Source organism: Ursus americanus, chromosome 19 (assembly GCF_024610735.1).
Source record: "Ursus americanus isolate L20-20 chromosome 19, mUrsAme1.1.p, whole genome shotgun sequence".
Classification (NCBI taxonomy): domain Eukaryota; kingdom Metazoa; phylum Chordata; class Mammalia; order Carnivora; family Ursidae; genus Ursus; species Ursus americanus.
Window position 1 is genome coordinate 25,318,705 of NC_142145.1, and position 13,570 is coordinate 25,332,274.

General features: G+C 45.1%; 1 protein-coding gene across 4 annotated transcripts in view; it reads left to right on the top strand.

Annotated features, from left to right (window-relative positions):
- Positions 1-8,875: 8,875 nt before the first annotated feature.
- Positions 8,876-13,570, top strand: part of SMAD2 (SMAD family member 2) — a 76,590-nt gene continuing 71,895 nt past the window's right edge. The window contains exons 1-2 of one of the 4 annotated variants that reach the window (XM_045790026.2): positions 8,876-9,224; positions 9,570-9,653. The gene's annotated coding sequence lies outside the window, so the exon portion shown is untranslated. The remainder of the gene's footprint in view (positions 9,225-9,569; positions 9,654-13,570) is intronic. The other 3 variants (XM_045790025.2, XM_045790023.2, XM_045790024.2) reach the window with 3 other exon arrangements.

Sequence of the window (13,570 nt, forward strand, 5' to 3'; positions counted from 1 at the left end):
TACGGCATGTGAGTTAATATCTCAATAAAGCTGTTTTTAAAAAGTAGTAAGGAATATTTGTTGCAAAGTTATACCTTAGTAGGCTGTAAAAAATTATTTTTCTAAATAATCTTCATTTGTGATAGTTCTACCTGATGCTTCTTGGTAAGTGAAAAACCAAATCTCTACAGCTTAGGCCTTTGAAACCCTGTGTGCATAGGCCAGGAAGCCCCCCTCACTGTTGACCGGGCAGTTGGTAAGAAGTCACAATTATAAGACGTTAAAGATGCCCGTGAAGTCGATGCTGTATAGTGAGCTCAAGGGAGAGGGCTGTGCAGGAGGTAAGTGGAAAGATTATTCAAGGGGTGTGTGGGTGGCTCAGTTGGTTAAACGTCAGACTCTTGGTTTCGGCTCAGGTCATGATTTCAGGGTTGTGAGATCAAGACCTGCCTTGGGCTCTCTGCTGAGCGCGGAGCCTGCTTGAGATTCTTTCCCCTTCCCTCTCCCTCTGCCCCTCCCCACCAGCTCGTGCTTTCTCTCTCTCTCTCTCTCAAAAAAAAAAAAAAAAAAGACTATTCAAAGGGCATAGCATAATTAGGAAGGAAACAGCAAAATTACGTTTATAATGTAAAGCATAAACACTTATCTGGAAACTGACAGCTTGTAGAAAACGTGATTGCTTTTGTGTGGACTTCTTCCTGGCTAGCTGTCACATTTGGGAGTTTTCTTTCCAGACACTGATGAGCCTGGTCTACTTGGAAGGAGTGGTGATCTGGGACTCAGGACACCCACATTCTAGTCCTGGCTTTAGCATTTATTCACCATTCCACAAACAACTATTGTAAGCCTACTGTATGCCAGGCATTGCAAGTTGATCCACAGACTCTCTACATCAAGTGTCTCACTTTTCAGAGAAAGGCAATTCACAAGTATAGTAAGTGTTGTAACAGGAAGGCGGGGACCTATTCCCTCTTGAGGAATGAAGAAGGAAGAGGTAAGGGTGAGGAAGAGGCTTACCATTAATTGAAGTTGTATTGTTTCTTCTTTTTTCAAAGCCAGCTTTACTGAGACATAATTCTCATACTGCATAAAGTATACAATTCAATAGTTTTTAGCATACTTACAGATTTCTACAATAATCACCCAATCTAATTTTAGAAAATTTTTACTTCTCCCAGAAAGAAACCCCATACCCATTAGCAGTCACTCCCCATCCTGCCCCCGTCCACTCCCAGACCTAGCTAACCCCTAATCTACTTTTTATAGATTTGCCTATTGTGGGTGTTTCCCATAAATGGAATCATGCAGTATGTGGCCCTTTGTGACTGGCTCCTTTCGTTCTGCATAATGTTTTCAAGAGTCATCTCTGTGGTAGCTTGTCTGAGAACTTCATTTTTTTAAAAAAGATTTTTAAGTTATCTCTCCATGCAACATGGGGCTCAGACTCACAACCCTGAGATTAAGAATCCTATGCTCTACTGACTGAGCCAGCTAGGCGCCCCCAGAACTTCATTCTTTTTCATGGCTGAATAATATCCCCTTGTATGGACATGCCGCAGTTTGTCTATTTATCAGTTGATGGACATTGTGTTGCTTTCACTATTTGGCTTTCAAGAATAAAGCTGCTGTGAACGTTTGTGGACAGTGTTGTATCCATTGGGATATATGTTGCCATCTCTCTCCTATGTTGTTTATCTAGGAGTGGAATTGCTGGGTCATAGGCTTACTCTGTTTAATCTTTTGAAGAACTACCAGATTGTTCTCCACAGTTACTGCCCCATTTTACATTCCTCCCATAATTTCTCTACCTCTTTGCCAGTGCTCGTTTTTTGTCTTTTGGACCACAGGTGTCCTTGTGGGTGTGAAGTGGTCACCTTATTCATTTTTGCATCCCTACTGCCTCGGAGAGAAACTGGCACAGCAGACAGATGCACCATTTACTTGTTGAGTGAATTTGAGAACATGGTGAACAAATGCCATTTGGGGACTCCCTGGCATCTGACCCACTTTTCTTTGTTTGGGGTGATCTAATGATTATTAGGGAGAAGCAGATCCCAATGACAATAGGGAAGTAAAAAAAATGTCAGCTCCTTGCTTGCCCAGCCCTGCCTGTAACTAGAGCAAGAAACATATGGTAAGCTTAGTAAACCTAATGGATCTGCCCCAGGCTTCAAAGAGGGGAGCTCTCGTAATGCAAAGCAGGGCTGGTGCAGAATCCATTCTGATGGCAAGAACAGGCATTCTAGCAACATCTTGTTCCAGGAGCATTGGCGCTCGTAGTGCTGGTGGTAGGTGGTGCCAGAGTCCAGTGCCACCGACCTGGAAGTGTGAGCTGAGGGATCCCGTGTTGAATGGTGGTGGCAGCATTGGTCACCTCCCTCAACATGTGGTGCTGTAATCTTGGCTGTGACCCCAGCTGCTGCCCAGACTTCCTTGTTCCTGCTTATTGTCTGGCCTGCTTCTGCGGCCTTCTCGGCCACTGCGTCAGTCGGCCAACATCCTTTCACAAGTGCCCTTTCTCTTAAGTCTGTTACAATGAATACCAGGTGGGTGGGTCGCGGGATGGACAGAAGCAGCCATGGCTGAATGGGGCTTCAGGGAAACAGTGTTGAAGTATGAGTAGAGGCTCATCAGGCACAGATGTATTCCAAGCAGAACCAAGAGCACAGCGTAGGCACTGAGGAGTGAGACGGCCTGGCGTCCTGCTGGGAATTCAGTCTGGCTGAGGTACAAGAAGCAAGGTAGGGAGTGGTGGGGTGTAAAGCTCAAGGGACTAGCCTACCACAGATCATGAAGGATCTTGATTCTATCGTTAAAAAAAGGGAAAATGATCAATTTAATCAAGATAATGACATTATCAGATTTGCATTTGGAAAATGTGCTATAAAGAAAGCAAATTCTGGCAGCAGGGAGGAGAATGAACTGGAAGCGAGGAAGACTAGAGACAGGAAGACCGGTTAAGGAGCTATAGCAATAATTCCAACGAGAGGTGAAGAAGTCTGAATCAAGACAGTGAGCGTGGAGACGACACATTGATCTGAGATATGTTAAGGAAGTAGAGCCAAGAGGAATTTTGTCTCCTTTTTTGATATATAGGAATTAAGCGAGGAGGACAGTCACAATGATGCCAAAGTTTCCATTTAAATAAGTCAGTAGATGGTGATGCCATTTATACATGCATCCATTCATTCAACCAAAATTTAATCAGCAGTAAGTGTGGGAGGTGCTGGGTATGATGCAGTGAGTAAAAAGACCTGGTCCTACCTTTACTCTATATCAGGTTCTGTTCACAGATTCTTCTGGGCCTCTTCTCTGTCTCAGTTGCCACCATGAGTGACTTAGTTAAGTCTCTGGTGGTTTGACTGAGACCAACCAGCCACATACCCACAGTCTCCTCACACCACTCCCGGACTCTAGGGCAGGGCACCTGGCTTTCCGAGGGGCTATCAAAGAATATGGATAACACAGTGGGAAGTATGGGAAAGCGAGCTCCCTGTGGGACAAGCTTCGACCAACAGGAGACAGGAGACATGAAGATAAAATTCCTCCCTTTCTCAGATGTCTCCAAGACATGACTTTTCCTTGTTGTCTGTCTGGAGATGTCCTGTATGGCCAAGTGGTTGCACCTGTCAAGAGACTGGTTGTATCTTTTCAAGGTGTAGCATGAAACAGTGTTTAGCACAGCAATGCATCGTTACACATGGCTCCCATTCTTCCTTGTTTTTTCTCTTCTGGTCACTGCCCTGGGATAATGTCTCCTGAATAAAACAGCAGCATCCTTGCATCAAGCTCTGTTTTCCAGGAAACTGGACTAAAACATACTCAGAGAGGAAGACAGAAGGAGATGATGACTTCTGTTTGCACATGCTCAGTTGAGTGAACTTGCGTGAAAATTATCCATCTATTCAAAAATATTTATTGAGTGCCTCCATGTATGCTTACATTAGGGGTAATACGGTGAACAAAATAGACATACTTGAGTAGGGATACTGTGGGGAGCAGAACAGACATGTTTCCTGCTCTTATAGAGCTTACATTTAGTGGGAAGAAGGGACAAAGGATAAATCAGTACAGAAATAAATGGACGTAATTCCAGGTGCGCATGTTTGCAGGGGGGTGGTGTGCTAACCTAGAGTAGGTGGTCAAGGGAACAGAGAATAGGTAGCTGGAAAGCCTTTTCCAGAAGGAGGAGCAGGATGTGGCGGGAAGCATAAATCTGGAGACAGACATATTGTCTAGTGCTAAGGGTTTAGGTGTGGACAGGAAATTTGTCCCTATTTTCACTGTGAAATAGTTGGTCAGGATATGTGCATAGAAGGTAATGGGAGCAGGAAGGCTGAAGAGACTAGCAAAGGCATGGGTGAGGGTGCAGACCAGGGACAGGGAGAAGAATGAGTGGGGTGTCAGAGCTGGAAAGGTAGACGCCATGTATAATTTCTGGCACTAAGTGGCCATAGGGCTTTGAAGAAGCTTGGGCCTTGGATTCTTTATCTCAGCATGACAGCATTCCTCAGGCTCCATGATTGTATGAAGGCAAGGAGGAGCTGTTATGAAACTTCTACGTAGCCAAATAATTTACTCCTTGAAATCCACCATTGACATCTTTAGGACCCAAGAGTAGTTGGTTCTCCCCCGCCATTAATGATATTCTGGCCACTCATTAGCTAACATAATTGTCAGACTCCTTCAGCAAAATGTCTTTTTCATAGCTGAGGACTGTTTACAGTAAGGACAAACAACTGGGGCTCATTAATTCAATCATTAGGACACTGATTATGCATCTATTGTCTACTCTAGTCAGTTATGTTAAATAAGCTCTTCATTCTTCATCAAAGCAATTATGCTAACATGCTTGAAATTTTCCAAGAGCATTATACCTTCATACACTAATCCTGCCTAGCAGCAGCCTGGCTCAGTCAATATTGTCACACACAGACAATTATAATCAAGGCATAAGGCCCCATTGTTGACATATGACTACCAAATTATCCCTCTTTACAATAGAACTTTAAATAATTCGTACATTGTTCTTTCAGCGTTTAGACATGGGCCTTTGTCTAGTTTTTTCCCCAAATATGTAGATCTCAAATAATATTTAAATGCCTTACTGGTGCGCTCATTGCGTTAAAATTGTATTTTAATTTACCAAGTAATATTTCAGCAATCATTGGATTAGCTATCCCAATAATCAATTGATCCAATGACTATTTGTGCTTTTAAATGTATAGATAAGAAATCTAGTATTAATTATCAGATGCCTGGAGAATGATGAGATATATAACTTTAGTTTTCACTACATATGTTTTTCTCAACCAGAGCCAACTTTTCAATTCCTTTCTCTCTTTAAATCTCAAAAATCCTACATGTATGTCTTCTTGAGAGATTCTGGCCATGAAATGAGAGTTTTCCAACATGCTTTTATCATAGGCACATCACAGATACCAGCTAGATGTCAAATTTAATTCTTTGTTCTTGTACATATTTTATTCTTGTCTCCAGCATTTCCCCATCAGATATTAAATTTTATTTTTAATAAAAACTAGCATGTCAATATGGACTGCGCGCGTGCGTAGAGGTAGGTAGGCACATTTTCAACATAAGTTCGTTTAAAACATGAGATTTCATTATATTGAGATAAAAATCCAGCTGGTGTTGGATTTCTTCCTTATCATTTGCAACAAAAATAACCCCACACATCTATTCTTTACAATTTTTACTTAGGGTATCTCATTTAATCGGTATCCTTTTAGTTGTAAATAACTGGATCTTTCTTTAAGGTGTACTAATGCTCACTGCAATTTGGTTCCATCAGGATAAGACAATACAGAGCCTAGATGCTGACCAGATACTCAACAGTTGTATGGAGGACAACTGAATGGATGGGGCAAAGCTGTGCAGAACACCTGCAGACCCCTGACCCGCAGAGCATGTTTCTGCTATCCTGATGCTGTATTGCACCTTTCTACAATTACTTAGTATTCTTTATCTTAGAGTGTGGGAAGACAACTGGGAACAAGATGCTGTCCTTGTCCTTCAGGAATTTACAATCTAAACGGGGAGACAAAACAAACCCATGAGAAGTTAAAAAACTGCTCAAGACTAAACTAACAGATCACGACTTTAATCAAAGCGAAGTCATAGTATGTAAGTCATTGCGACCATGATAGAAAAGTCATAGGTGAGTGATAAATCCTCTGGGCTGGGGAACCAGGAAGGGCTTTATAGATCTATCAGAGAGGAGATGGAAGAGGAGTTATATCTTTTGAAAAATCAGTACAAGGATATATTTTCTACAAATTCAAACTGCAGAGGAATTAATGATGAATTTTAAGTTTTCCACTTATGACTGCTTGGATCTCTTTCCAAGAGCAACCACCATTACTGTTTTTCCTATATGTCTTTCTAGTACATTTAACTACTTTTAAATTGATTCTGAATTGATTTTGTTTTGATTTTGAAAGGTCATGCGTAATGAAGGGTTATACTTATTGTCTATCCACATAAAAATAAGACCCACTCGATATAATTTATGGAACAGGGACCTGTCTGTCTAGGTCTATCTTGAGGTACCCCAGTGGATTTCCAAGTTGATTGTCGCCACAGCAATCTCTGCTCCATCTGCCTTTAGTTTCTGTCTTGACCCACTTTGGTTTAGATGCATTTCTAGCAGATGGGGGCAGTAGGCATGCTCCCATTTCTAAGCCCTTTGGGGACATCATTATAATCAGGCTGCCCCCTCCTCCCCTTTCCTCAACCCAAGATTCTGGAAAGCTTCCTAAACGGAAGATTTAGGAACCCAAATTCTGACACTTTGGAGAAATGCTCTAACGTAGACCTTAAGCATATTATCCATTGAATTAATGTACCCCGAATCACCTAACTCCCATATTGGGCGAGAATTCTTCAGGAATTCCAGCCAGTCTTGCTTTTGTTTCTACTCCTACTTACCCACGCCGACACTGAAATCACATCCTGGTCATAAAGGAGAAAATATTTGTGTGATCCGGGGTAGCTTTTTATAAGCAATTTCATATTAAAACTGTTGGCTTGTGTCTGCAGGAAGAAGGACTAAAAACCAAAAACAGCCCTCTTATTTCTAAATTGAACAGCCTTTGCCCTAGACTATCCTCCCTCGTGTCTCTAGGAAGTGGAAACAGAAATCTTAGGAGGTGGAACAGCTCCACCAATTGGCTTCCCGGGTCTCCTTCAGAAGCTATTTTTTCAAAGGGGTGAATATAGCTGACTGTAACCTGCCAATGGAAGAAACCACAGCAGACGTAAACTTCTGAAGGAAGGATTTCTGCTGAGTAGGTTCACCTTAGCATAAACCCATGAGAGCAACAGAAGGGAAGAAATGATAACGATTATTGACTTTCTTTTAACTTCAAAGCCCTATGCTATTCATGTTCATGTTTATTATTTTATTTAATCACCACAGAACTATATTTAAACAGCCATCATTGCAGGTGAGTTCCACTTGTCAAAGCTCACAGATTTGGAACAGAGCAGCATTCAAAACTACAATCCGCTTAACCCCAGGGCTTCCATATTTGAGGAGAGAGATGGTAGAAATGAAGATTTTGAAAGTCTGGTAAAGCTGTGAGACACCGAGAATGGCCATATATCTCTCCAGGTGCACTTTTAGGTGCTCTCTTGAGGAAGGTTTCGTTTCTGAAAAGAGAGAGTACGCTTCAAGAAGTCTTGCTGTTTGGTCATCTGGTATTAACCGTTAGTAAACAGATTTGCACTGCGCCACTTTCCTTGTTTATCTTGAGTTCCCAACTGAACCCACGAAGTAAGGATTGATGAGAATGAATGCTGGCCAGGGAGCCAAGAAAACAGTTTTCTAGTCTTGTCTCTGGCACCAACTACCTGTGTTAAGACCTCAGATTCTTTTCAACTGTAGTTCTACGGTGCTCGCTGCCAAACATAGTAGGTGCTTAATAAATACTTTATGTGATTAGTTGGGTTCAACGTTTCCGGCAGAGGCTTGAGTGTCCGTAGGGTAAAAGCGACAAGATTACTGGAGTGTGGATACCCATCCACCAGCTCTGGGCAGCCAGCAGCTTAGGGCCTTGTATCGCAGATGTGCGAGGTTGCGGCCTAAGAATATCACCCAAACACTGGAGAAACTTAGAGGAAGGGAAGACAACCCAGCAATTAGGGAGTATGGTGCTAGGCGCTTATCCTTTAGACTTCACAAGGACCTTTCAGAACATGCATTATTAGCACAATTTTTAACGAAGACAAAACCAACATTCCGGTTCTTCAAAAATACCTGGCATCCCCTACGCTGCTCCTAATAATACCCATAAAAGATCCCCGCTTGGGCTTATTTACATCTCGGACCCCGCCCACTCATTCGCCTCTGGGCGGGCCCAGGGTGGGTCGCGTCTCCGGGCTTCTGCGGACCCCTCTTCTGCCCCAGCTCGTGCCGTCTTCGAGGCGGCCCTCGGGCCTCCCCCAAGGCCGAGCACGTGTCCACTCCCGGCTTGAGTACGGAAGGTGGACTAGGCGGCGGCCCCCACAGGCCCCACCCAATGGCGCTGGCAGGAGACCGGGGAGGGGGCCCCGGACCGAACCGAAGAGGGACGGGTGGTCGGCAGCTCGGCAGGTTACACGCCGTCCCCTCGCCTGCCCCCATCCCTTTCCTTCCCAGAGCCTCTTGTGGGAGCGCGCCCGAGACGTAGTCAACCGAAACCGTGGGCGTCCCACCCCGCCTCGTCCTCGGCCGCCCGGCAGCCCGCCCGCCCGGCCGCGCCTCGCCTCACGCTCTACGGGGGAGGCGGGACCAATCAGCGAGCGACGTCTCCCTTCCGATTCGAGGCCCCCGACGCGCGGCTCACACCCCGAGCACCGCGCGCGCTCATTGGCTGCGTGCGCCGCCGGTCCGGCCGGGAGGGCGGGGCGGCCGGAGGGAAAGGAGGTAGGGAGGTAGTGGCCCGCGACTCTCCGAGCCCCGCTCGCGCCCCGGCCCTTCCCGGGCGCTCGGCCTCCTTCCTTCCCTCCTCCGCTCGCCCCGTCTTCCGTGCGCGCCGAGCGCTGCGCTCGGCCGGCGTGCCTCGCGCCCTAACGGGCGGCCGGGGGCGCCAATCAGCGGGCGGCAGGGTGCCAGCCCCGGGGCTGCGCCGGCGAATCGGCGGGGCTCGCGGCCCGGGGTGGGAGGCGGGTCTACCGCGCGGCCGCGGCGGCGGCGGAGCAGCTCCCAGCCAGCAGCCAGCGAGCGCCGAGCGAGCCGCCTGGAGGTGGGTGCGCCGCGCCGCTGCGGCCGGCGGCGGAGGGCGGAGGGCGCAGGGCGGAAGCGGAGGTGGTCCGGCGGGTGCGGCGGGGGAGGGCTCGGCCGTCCAGGCGGCCCGGGGGGGTGGGGGATGCGGGCGGGCGCGCGCCTGAGGGGAGGAGGGGCGGCGGCGGCGGCGGGACGCGCGTCCCCACCCCCTCCCTCCCGCGGGCGGTGGCCGAGCCCGCGCCCCCTCCCCGAGCGCGGGGCCGCGGGCCGGGCAGTGGCTGGGGGGCGGGGCGGGGCGGGCCGGGCGGCCGCGAGAGTGTTTTCAGTTCCGCCTCCAATCGCCCCTTCCCCTCTCCCCTCCCAGCCCCTCATCCCATTCGGAAGAGGAAGGAACAAAAGGTCCCGGACCCCCGGCTCTGACGGGGCGGGACCCGGAGCTTCGGTGCAGGTAAAGCGGCAGCGCCCGGCGGGCCCTCGGTGCTAGGGGTGTGTTTGCGTCGGGCTCGGGTCGGCGAGGCTCGCCGCGTCACATGGCCACGGGGGCCGGGGGCCGGGGTGTGGCGGGGTCGGGGCGCGGGGGCGTGGGGCCAGGCGGGCCGGAGGGGAAGGGGTCGGCGCTCGAGCTGCCCGGCCCGGAGCCGGGGGCCGGCCGTGGCCCGTCCCCTCCGCCGCGAACACGCTTAGTAGTTTGTGGTTCTGATTTTCAAAGCCGGAGGGACCGAGCTCTTGTTTCGGGAGTTGTCGGCAAGCCGTGTCAGGAGCGTGCGATACTTTGCTTCCACTTTTTTTTTTTGTCCTGTAACCTTTGTTAACCATTCTAGTCCCGGGGTCTGAATTGCTTGTGTGTACTCTCACACAAGCACGCACACGGCTGATACTCTGTCGAGATCCTTCTGCACTCACTTGTGAAAGTTGCTCTGTGAGTGGAGCCTATTAGTTTTTATCACACGCCTTTAGAAAGCACGCTAATTGATTTCACGTATTTCAAACTTGGTTTACAGATTTGCAACTTTAATTGTTTTGTTCTCTCTTGAGGGATACCGTCCTTGTGGTTGGGTACTTTGGCCTTTTACTTACTAACCTTTCCGTGGTTATGGTTTCCTTTTGATCCTAAACAAAAGAAAAACAATACCTAGGTTGGTTTTGTTGTTCCTTCCTCTTGACCCCTTAAAAGCTAAATACTACCGGTTTGTTGTCAATTAAACCTTTATTTAAAAAAGCATCTCCAGGTAAAACGAGTTCGAATGTAGCATTTTCCATCAAAATCGTGTCTTGTTTGTTACAGTTTGGAGTGTCCTAAATTTTTAGACTTCTAAAGTGACACACGTAAAGTAACTGTTAATGAATAAATAAATGGTCACGCAGACCTACTTGGAGTAATTCCATCTTTCAGAATGCTCTCAGAAATTTGAATTAATTTATAGAATTCTTAATAACTCTGTAATCTTATTTTCTTTTCATTTGCTCTCTTCTGATTTTATATGAATTGAACCGTACTGTACTTCTGATGTAAGGATGTTTTTCTCTGAGCCGAGTAAGATAAAAATTTGTGTTACTGTGAAAATACATTTGTTATTCTAGTTTTGACCTCCTTTAAAAAGTTTTCCTTAGATAGAAGTGTAAGTTAAATAGTTAAATGAAGTTTGAGGAGTTTTAATGTAAATAAAGAGATAAGTGAAGCAAATGTAACACAGATGGGAGAAATAATGTAAAATGGATTTCATAAATGTATCTTAGTTTGAGGATTTTTTTCGTTTGCCTTAAAAAGCCATATTGGTGGAATTTTTCTCAATCAGAAGATCATTTAGCATTTATATTAAATTCAGAAAGTAACACTGATTTTATTTTTAAAGTTCCTTGATTTTTGCCATAAAGTTAGTTGTGGTAGTAAATAAGAATATTTTGAGTCGAAGTGCCCACTTAGTTTTCTTAATGTTAAAATTGAATTTAAAGTAGTTCATTGGCAAATTTTTATTAATGTGATTGGAAACATCCATTCCTGGGCTTGTTTGGGAAGAAATGGCTCTTAGAGCTTCACTTTTTGTCTTTGTAGCTATGCCTTCTAAAGTGATTTCACACTGTAGGTGTCAGCAAAAGTTTGGTGTTTCATGGTTGTAACTTACCTGTGCCTAGTTGTAAGTGATCAAATCTTTACACAGTCTGTAAAGTTCATGTAATAATAGTCTTGTAAGAAACCATGCAGGGTAATTTCCTGTTGTTTGTGGCTTGTGAGGCCTGGTATGTGTTTTAACTAAGTAGGAATTTGGGGATGGTTTTGTCCATTTCAGCAGTCATTCTCTTTAATAGGAACAAAGGTGGTTTCTACTTCAGGATGGCAAAAGGTCCCCTTTTCATTTTCATATTGTAAATATTAGAATCCTATTGCTATAATCTTGTTACTTCACGTTGAGGGGAGATATGTGAGTGAAAAACAGTTGAGCTGCATCACCTGCTGATCAAAGACCTCTTAAAATTTTACATTTAGCAAATATTTTCAGTTTTGGCTTTTATAAATGTCTGAAAGCTCTCTTTATTCTAGTTTGGTTTTTATTCTGTTGGCTTTGTGCTTTAGGACTCCAAAGGCCTGGTTTTGTAGCAGCTTTTTATTCAGGTGTTTTTGTAATGCATATAAAAGCTGTATTTAGTGTAGTCTGGCAGATGGGGGCTTATTCATTTTCTTGGGACAAGAGTCATTTTTAGAGGGTGGAGAGGGGCATGTCTCTTAGATACCTTGTCTTCTGGTAAGAGGAGAGGAACCGTTTTTAAGCTTTTAGTTTTTGTCAGATGAAAGCTGTTTTCCACCAAATATTGCAAGGATATGTCAGAAAAGAGAAATCCAAAGATTTCACAAGCAATTCAGGAGAGGTTATACATTTATTCAACAAAATAATTTGTATTTATTGAACAAGTAGCATTTATTTATTCAACAAATAAAATAGCCTGTGCTGTGTGTCAGGCCCTGGACTCAGCGATAAAGGATCTAACAAGAAACAAGTATAACCCTGTTCTTTAATAGAATTCGAAAAGTGGAAACTCCTCCTATCTCCTGCCTGTCCTCCAGTCTTTAGAGTAAGAAAATCATGTTATTGTACAAATTGAGGGAGCTTGTGACGCGTTACTGAGTCAGTTCCTAAAGTATGCTTGCATTGCTTTCTGTCAAATGCAGATGGGAAGATGTCAAGTGTTAAGTCATAGTGTCACTGGCAAGAGTCTGTATTTGGTGGTGGGGGGGACTTGTCACCATTGTTGCACAATGTATACAAACTGAGGATATGGCCAGTGTTTCAGAAACATACTTGTTGCTGAACAGATGAACACATGTAGCACTAAGCTTAATTAGACCTTAGTTTGAATATCCGTTGCCTTTTAGTTCTAGAAACTGGCTGGAGAAAGAAAACATATCTGCAGTAGACAGGTTCCAGTGAAAGAATTGGAAATAAAGTGCAAAGACACTGAGCTACATCGAGAGTAAGGAATGGGCTACAATCTCCTGCAGTGGAACGGCCATGGGTTGTGGAGTCAGAGGGACCTAGGCTAATGGTTGGTTTCTCAGTCACTGTGTTGGTCAAATTGCTTAACTTGTGAGCCTTGGTTTTCTGACCGAAAACAGAGGTAATGACATCTGCCTCTTCCCGTTATTACAAGGATTAAATGATTGTGATTGAAATACCTAGGACATTGCCTCAGACCTAGGGTCTTCCCAGATGATCTCTTGCTCTCTTCTCCTGCCTTTCAGTTGTTTTCTTTCTAATCCAGCTGATTTGCCTACCCTCTTATTCTTGACCTATTATAAAATGTGTTTGAGAAACAGACAGTAAGCAAAAAAGGCCTGGGATAGCTGTAAACTGTCTGAAGTCCACACCTAAAGTTCTAGTCACAGGAGAGCCATTGACACCCTTCATCAGAACCTGTTGGCGTATATTTCAGATGTTTCTAACAAAGTTATCTAGCTTCTAAGCCCACAGTAGATTAGAAAGAAGTAGGTAATGTGGGTAATGTGGGAGGTTAAGGGGAGTGTAGCGGGGGTGGGGGGGTGGGGGGGTGGGGTAGGAGGATGGGGAACGGTTAGCCTACTGTCTGATGTAAGAAAAAACAGATAACAGCCTGGTGAGGATAACAGAGATAATCTACAAGACACAAGACAAATATTCAGAGCCTAACTAGCATATCTGGGACCATTCAGTGCAGGACTAGACCTAAAAGCATAGTAATGAATGTTTATCAATTAACTTAAACCGTGTTTGGGAAAATCTTTCTAAGAGTGCAGTAATCTACATAATATACTGTAGATTGTCATTCAGGATGGCTAACAAATGTTCCTAAAGGGGTAGAATGTTGTGCTATATCAAATGACTTATTTCATGA